Below are 8,884 nucleotides of genomic sequence, written 5' to 3'. Positions count from 1 at the left end.
CGACATTCATGCACTCAAATTAATCAAAAAGAGGGTACAGTATTTCTTAATTTGTGGAGTGGTTAACGTTCAATGCTGGCAAGTCAAAGATTGAGGGTTCTTATTCTGGTCTGAAAAAACTTCAATTAAAAAAAAAGAGGAATTTATTAGTTTATTTCCATAGGTAACAGATAGTCAGATAGAAAGATCCGAAACGGAAAAATATAGTGCCGAAACGGAAAAAACACACGAAGAAAAACAACACAGTGCCGAAAACGACAAAATCAGTGCCGGAAAAGACAAAATTGAAGGGTCGAAACGGGTCACGGGTGGACACCAAAACACCAAGTAAATTTGAAGAAGTTTAAGAACAAATTTGTGGAAAGAAAAGAAAGACCGAGACTCTTATGAGTGCAATCAAGAGCAACGTTTATGATCAAATGAAGAATTTGGCAAATGAGGGAACTGACGTGTCAACAGTTGCAGACTTCGTATTCAATGAACAGAAAATGTTCTACGGAGTCCACCTCTCTTTGCAGCTATCTTGACAAGGAATTAGACGATGGTCAATTACGTTGTAGGAAAGTAAACCACATTTTCGGATTGAAAAGAAAACAAAAAAGTGTGATACTGATTGTTTGATTTTACCAAGTAAATTTGATCTTGAAGAGCAATTGGATGATGTGGAGTTGAAGAATCAAGTTCGAGAGTGAAGTTCAAGCAATGGAATTATTCAGTGCAGAAGTTTAATTGTCTACATCACCCCTGAACAGTAATCAAGAAAATGAAAGAACACATAATACCTGGAGACAGAGGATATCTGAGCAAGTGTGCGACTGGCATAATTGCATTTAAAACAGATGCAGCAAATGCTTTATTGAATTTAGGTTCTACATCAAATGCACTGCTTGTCTTGACAGTTTATTGCTGTGAGTGCGATCAAAGACAACATTACATACAACATACAACATACATCCTTTTTTTCATCACAGTCACTCGCATTTTTCTTGAGCTGCTGGTGCCATAGGAGTAGCTGGCCAAGTTGCTGGTGCAACAGGAATAGCCGGAGGTGGTGACAGTTGTATTATAGCATTTAACTGGCTGAGTCTCTAGAGCTACAGGAGCAACTGGCAGAGTTAATACAGTAGTAGCTTGCCTGGTTGCTGGTGCTACAGGGGTAACTGGCCGATTTTCTGGTGCTACATGCAGTGATAGCTGGCCGAGTTTTTTTGTGCTGAAGTTGTAGCTGGCTGAGTTCCTTATGATGGGGGGGGGTAGCTAGGCGAGTTGCTGGTGCTGCAGAGGTAGCTGGCCGAGTTGCTGATGCTACAGGGGTAGCAGCTACCCCGGGTAGCTGACCGAGTTGTTTGTCCTACAATATTAGCTGGCGTAGTTGCTGGTGTTGCAGGGGTTGCTGGTCAGGCAGCTTGAATCACACCAGACGTAGCTGGTCGATCTAGTATAGCCAGAACTTTATAGTGCTAGTATGGATGCTGAAACTAAAGGTAACACAGGGCATTATGCATGCAGGGTTTTTACAGGGCACCGTCACAATTAAGAAACATTTGTATTACAAAATAACTGATTCCAGTGATATCGAACGATTTCATCCAGCTTTGCAAACTGCTATCATCAAACAAAATATCAAAGTCAATCAAGTTCATTTTCCTTATGCTGTCTATTAACTAATTTTCTTCAACAATGGAATCTCAACCACATGCCTCATTCTTCTGACGCTTAGCTAAATAGACAAGCAAAAAAGAATGTTTAATGCCTCATATATAAAATTTATCAAAATAGAATTAGTCATACCTTTGATTTCAGAAAATGAAACATCAGGAATCCATGCTGTTTATCTATAATCAGGTTAGGCTTTGATCAGATGTAATCTTTATTTAGGGTTTTTGGTGTTTTTATTATTCTGTCAACTGTCAAGTTTTCAAAAGGCCAACAACCACAGCTGCCAACTTCTTCTTTGGATAAGTTACCAAAGATGAATAGCTGTGCATTTTTGGGGAGGATCAATTTTTTTTGTTCGTGTCACCGTTTGGCAATTCACTGGCGTCACTCGAATTTATTTGTATTATTTACGCCTTTTGCGTGGTTACGAGGTAACGAGTATCAGCAGTCACTTTCAGTTTTTCCCAAGTAGAGACATTGTCAAAACGATAACTGTCATCTAGGTGATGCAAATCATCTAGACGATAAAAATCGTAATCTTCCAGGGAAAAAGTGACGGTGCAACTAAACGATAACTATCGTCTAGTTGTGCGCGACCTACCCGTTTTAGGGGTTTTATCACCAGACCACACACACAAGAAATAATGCCTGAGAGGCATGTGTGCATGAAATGTATTACAAATTTTAAACGATTCAAATTTCTTAAAGCTTAGCCTATTGCAACGAAATTTCTTGTAGCACTAAGTTATTTACTATTGTAACGAAAATTTATAACCAGTGTCTTAATTTAACAAAAAAAATTTTTCATTTTAGTGAAATTAAATAAATCTGTTGCCGTTTTTTGGAAGTTTCTATGAAACCACTCTTGTGTGTATGTGTACACATGTACACATGTTTTACAACTGAATTTCAGTAAGGCATCTGGTGAAATTAACAGCAGAGATCACATTCAAGGGTTTGACACGGGATTAATATGAAGAAAAATTGTGTTACATCGTGAATTCCCATTAATGCAATGAGAGTCTTCATATGCTGATAAGGCATTGTGTGGATTTCGTGACACTTTTGTTTCGGGTCTCTGCTTGTCAACAGGGAGGGCAGTGTGAGGTGAGGTGAAGAGTGTTGCTTTGGCATTGTAATGGGTTGTTGTAGTGTACAACTACTAAAAAACAAATATAGTCTAAGGCATACAAGGAACTTAATGCCTATCAAAGATTCGCGCTTGGTGGTTTACGCTCATTGTGTGCTGTAAGATCTCTGATCAAAAATGTTTTAGTGAAAGCAAAGAAAATTGGTGTTTATTTAAAGCAATAATGGCGGACACAAAAACAATTGACACGCAAAACCGCGAAATGAATTGACTAAATTTGAGATTCCCCGTCATTTTCTCTATTTTTGTTTTACCTTATTTTAATCAAGGTTAACGTTAACGTTGATTTTTGGGTAACGCCTAGTTTAAGATTTTAGCTTTTTTTAAATCTATATCTACTGTAGTAATCATGGTCTATCAGAAGAAGTAGACAAACGAATACACATTGCTGGATAGATCTTTGCACACTGATTATAGCAGTGTATTAAATTTATTTTTTATATAATTAGAAGCATTATTAAATAAGGGCTTGTACGAATGGCCAGACAAAGGGAGAGTGAAAAAAAGAGGGACCGACCCCTTTCTCCCCACTCTATTCATCCCTTCCTGTACTGTCCTTCCTTTAGTACTTTTTTCTTATGGACAACGTCAATGCTTTTTTGTTTGAGGTTGCACCAAACCGGGGCTTAAAGCTAACCAAGATGGCAACCTCGAACCACTCTATAGAAGTCGAGCTTCAAATTTTGATGTGTGGACTGGACTGTATATCTAGAAACACACAAATAATTTATTGTCAAATTTTTGCATTTTTAAATTCATTGGTTAAAGAGATTTATAGGTGATTTATAATTCAAATTTTTTTCTCTTTGCCGTAAATACAAAAAAATTAAAACTTGTTTTTCATATTTCCGCCTCATTTTTAGCCCGACTAGAATTTTTAAAACATCAGTTTATTCCTTTATCCATTTATTTTTTAATAAAGCTTCTGATTTAGTTTTACTTTTAATATAAAACTAAATGTAGTTCAAAGAATAGAACACATTTCTGTAAACTTATAAATTCTCTATTATAGAACCCTTGTTGATTACGATATTTTTAATCTAACCAAAGGTTAGAAGAACTATTATTCGAGATTTAATTCTATTTATAAAGAGCTCTTTTTCGCATTCTAAGCCGTATCTTTAGTCCCCAAGCATTTCCCCACACCCAGTGTCATGCTGATATGTGAGAGATCCCTCCTTCATATAGTAAAAACGATCTTGAGTTTTGGAGCGGCAATCTTTGCGGAAAAAACATGGCTAATTATATTTAAAATTTTATATAAACTATCTGCTATTCAACAATTTGAATTTATGAATAATATTTTCAGATTAATTAGGTATGTTATTGTATAATCCTACATTTTTCCTTATAATTTTAGTTTTACTGCGCATTGAAACAAAAAAACGAAAAACGACAACGATTTTTTTTTTTCAATTGTTGACAAACTACGAATTGTTGCCGCGTATGACGAAGAAATTTTGATGACGTTTTCTCAAGGAACTATCGGTGTGTCATCTTTGTGTGAAAATTTTAATCCTGTAAGTTTTGCTTCCACTTCAGCTGGTTTATAGAGATGATGATGATGGTTTATGGATCTTCATCTCCATATACTAATTAGTATCATTATTTGACAAAATTTTTTCAATATACCATTTTTCATCTTCTTAAAACTGAAGCGACAACTGAATCGATTTTCACAAAACAAAACTCAACCTTCGGAGTAATATTCATGACAACAGTCTTTTGAAGCATTACACAAAGATAAATCGCGAACTTTTATAGAACAGCAATCAATAGGGATAAAAGAATGAAAAGGAATAAGCGTCCCTTGGATTGCTTTAGCCTTATTAAATCTAGATTAAAAAACTATTTATTCTCATCAATGGTATTAAAAGTTGCGTAAAAATATTTAATATTCATTATATTTTCATCACACCATTCGAATAAAGCTTGTGGTGTCTGAACAGTGGAAGGACCCGTCAACCGCGACGTCAAAGAACGTCATTTTTTAACATTTATTGAAATTTTTATTTTGATTCTCGGTAGTTAATTGCACTATTCTCTCTAGAGTATTATTTTTTTCATTTTCACCCTTTTTACCCTTAATTCCGATTAAATATCTTTCCGTCCCTTTAATTTGTCTCTCTGTAGTTCCCCTTACTTTTTGTTCTTCCACAAGGATTCTTTTTTCTGTAGCAGCGTTTAAATAAGTTGCCATTTCAGTTTGTACTTTTTTGTATAAAAAGATCGAATTGTCCTTCGATCAGGACAATCCTTCTCCAGCTGCCAAATTGAATACAAATCCGGTTCATTCAGAGTTAATTGAGAAACGACTATTTACAACGATGAAGTAAGTAGGGTTGTTACATATTGATGCCTAGAAGTGGAATACACCCAGTAATCTTTTTACACAACGAAAAGAGTTTAGCGGAAACCACGTGATAGTTGACTGGTAACGAATAAAAACTGGAAAACAAACAGAAGGAAATTCCAAGCAACGGCCACCTTTTCCCCTGTGATTGGAAAAGCTTGTATCGGCATCTCAAGCTGCTACAAATGGCAAAACTATTGGAGGGCCGTTGGCAGAATTTTGCGCCAGAGGAAATCTCATTTTGACTATGTCCCATTCAACTGTTCCACTACTCTTGGATCAAGCAGAAGCTTCGCTGGTTGGTGATTCAATTACAGCCTCTATCAATAGACACGGATCGTTGCACGCTACAATCAACGAATACTGATTCAGAAGTTCCCTTGGCTACGTTGAAGAGCTCAGCTTTTGAGAATTTGTTGATTCTCAAGAAATATGTGAAAGATCGGATTTAACAAGCGATTCACCAAACTCAACCGGTCCGAAATATGCCCTTTTTCCGGAGTTAGTTTTCGGATCATGATCCGGAAAGGGACTTTTCAATGGTGGTTACACCTTATGAAAAGTATACTTTTCTATTTTGTTGACTTACGTAGTAGCGTGATTAAAAGTTCTTTATGATCACGCCTTGTATCTATTTCTCTGTCAGATATATAGGTTCCAAAGGGTTGGTTCACGTCCCGAACACCCTTTTCCTAGCATATGGGTGGTTAATTCTTACTCAAACACATGAAGGTGATTGTTTGTGGCCTGATAGTAGCTTTATACACATAATTGGGTAGACAGGTGGCAATATTACGTGTTTCCTAAGCTAAGCTATGTTTGTGAATGGTTCGTATGCAGCAGTGTGTATACACTGGGCAGTCTCCTTTCGTCTTAGTTCGCGGTCGTAAGCTTAGTTTTTCGTCTCTTGATTTGAATAGAATTAGTAAAACCTGAGCACCATTTCACAAACTCGACAATCTAACAAGTATTAGATACTATTCATACTTAGTTCAAAGCGGCAGAAATGATATCACAAAAACCAATTTCCTTCTGGTGAAGACACTTTTTTCAAATTAGAAGATACACAACATTTTTAGTTCAAAACTTTATATTGTTAATCACAGAAATATTAAAAATATAGAAATAATGTTTAAAATAATATTTTTAAAATTATGATTGTTTTCTCAATTTATTTTCTGTTCTCTTCTTAAATGCTTGAACCTTCAAAGAGGCAGCTACACGCACTTGTTCCGTAGGAAACCAGCTATATAATCACAACGTATTTTTAAGTGCTTAATGCCATTGCGCTCCTTCTCATCCAGCACAGCCGCCACTTCCCACTCTTCATCTTCCTTACGCTGCTAAAATCTAGAAAACTGAAATTTGAATTTCATTTGAGATAGGAGGTTAAAAAATTCAAGTTAACATATTACCTTTCCATGACTTACTCAAAACGTTGATTTAATTCCTCGAAACGGTCTTCTTTTTGGCGTAAATTTTTCGTGACTTTAGTAGTGTCCTCCCAATATTTCTCACAGAAGTCTATGTTTAAAAAGACACAATATATTCAATAATCACTAGTAAACAAAAAAAATTGAATTTTCCTATTTCTAACCCCTAAAATAAAGAAGAAATCCTACATTTCCTTTCATCTTTTGGTTTCTCCCTTGTAAACCATCACTAATTCTATCTCAAACGCCGACTTGAACTTTTCTGACCACATCTTCATCGCAAACAATGGCCGAATCTACCTCCCCAAGGCCGGCTTGAATTTCTCTGACCACCTCTTCATCTTGACCGTCGTCCATCTTTTGGAGCTCGGGGTCTTCATCAACCCCGACTTTGACTTCGTTATTTTTCTCTCGTCTTTAACTACGCCCACTTCAACAACGTATGAAAAATTCTTCCGCAATGAATGGAATCTGCTCTTCGGAAACTCCATTTCCTGTCCATAATGAATAATCTTTGGACAAACATTTACATACAATGCTAACTCCCCCCCCCAAAAAAAAATGTATAAACACTTTTAAATTCATTAATTCTAATTAAAATAAATGAATAAAAATAAAATGAAAAATCTTACCAAATGGATTTTCGCATGGAACCGCATTGCTACTAAATCCCGATGCTGATTTGAACACTGATCTTGAAGGGAACATTGGGCAAACTCTGAAAACTATAAGCAATTTTTGTAATGGTTATGGAACTGATAATTTTTCTCAAATGCTTTCCGGCATTTTTCGTAATTCTTACACAAATACATTTTCAACTTAAGATGTCAAGAACAAAACTGTCGGGTTTCTAGAAAAACCTAAGAAAATCGTTGAGTTCAACGACTTCTCCACGTTTGACTACCTTAATAATAAACAACAGCGATTATAGCGATGGCGTTTAACGATAGAAATATGGCGACAGATATAAGGGAGGTAAAAAAGGCACTGAATCTGCCACTTGCCATAAATAGTTGAGTCAAAGTGTAATTTTGACCAGTTTCCCACCCAGCCTAGTCGCCATTTTTTATACTCTCCCTCACAAAAGATCTAGTGGAATCGGCAACTTTTTGTTGGATTCGGCAATTTAAAAGTGGTTTCAGCAATTGCCGAATCCACTTTTCCCGAATTCTCTCAATAAAGTATTGCCGAAAAGTATTCCCTAGCTTTCAGACTGCCACCAACACGTCATTTACTCATAAATTTTTTTTTATTGGTGCATTCAATCAAAGTAAATGCAAATTTCTCGGCGACAGTTGCAACTCATTAACCCGCATCTTTTGTGCCTTTAAATGTCAGGTTCTAGCACTAGTCCAATACTCAAGTAATAGCACTCCAATTACTCAAATCCCATTCCAATAACCAGACACTTCGGATCTAAAGAGAAGAAGAAATGACCAGCAAAGAAATATAAGAAATCTTGGAAAAGACAAAATCTAATACCACAGACAGGAATGAGATAATACATGTTATTTTTGTGTTCATGCCGTCATTGTCATGAAACCGCGTTTTTGCACACTGTTGCAGCAAAAGACCAGGCCCACCTGCAAGCGGGATTAACGAACTTGTATTGACGGCATTCTCTTCGCAGAAAATAGTAGAAGCACTTAAAATAACCACGCACCACTGATGGTGCCAAAAGAAAAAGACAGGGTGATAACGAGGAACTGGATTACACATCCAGTGACTAAGCTTTGCTGCTCATCAAGACAACCGGCTTTTCAAAATGAAGTTTCATCTATCTCGTATTGAATTTCATTTGTTTTTATTCACAATGGAGATAAAAATTTTTATTAAGGGTTATTAGCGTTTGTTTGAGTCCAAAAGTCATAAAGTCGAACAAGAAATGGATGACGAATGAAACTTTGGAAATATATGTATACCATACGAAAGATGTCTGAATTATAATCCGATATTCAACAAAGCTTAACATTCATAATCAACTTTTTTAGAAAAAAAAAATTTAATATAAAAGGAATTGCTTTATCACCACCAACCAACCACACGAAATTTTCAATAGTAACTGAATTCCATTTAAAACATAAAAAAACACAAAAAAAAATAATTTTTCAAGTCGAATTATCGACAATTCATTTTTGTAAAATAACATTTTATTCATCTTCCCCAATTCATTCCTTCTTGTCATTTCAACATCTATTCATCCCTTTGCCCCCTTTTGCTAACCCGTTCGAAAAATCACAACTCTACGAAAACATCGCCGTCAAATTACGTGTTCTTTTAAACTTAATA

Source organism: Daphnia pulex, chromosome 1 (assembly GCF_021134715.1).
Source record: "Daphnia pulex isolate KAP4 chromosome 1, ASM2113471v1".
Classification (NCBI taxonomy): Eukaryota; Metazoa; Arthropoda; class Branchiopoda; order Diplostraca; family Daphniidae; genus Daphnia; species Daphnia pulex.
Note: the sequence above shows the minus strand (reverse complement) of the source record.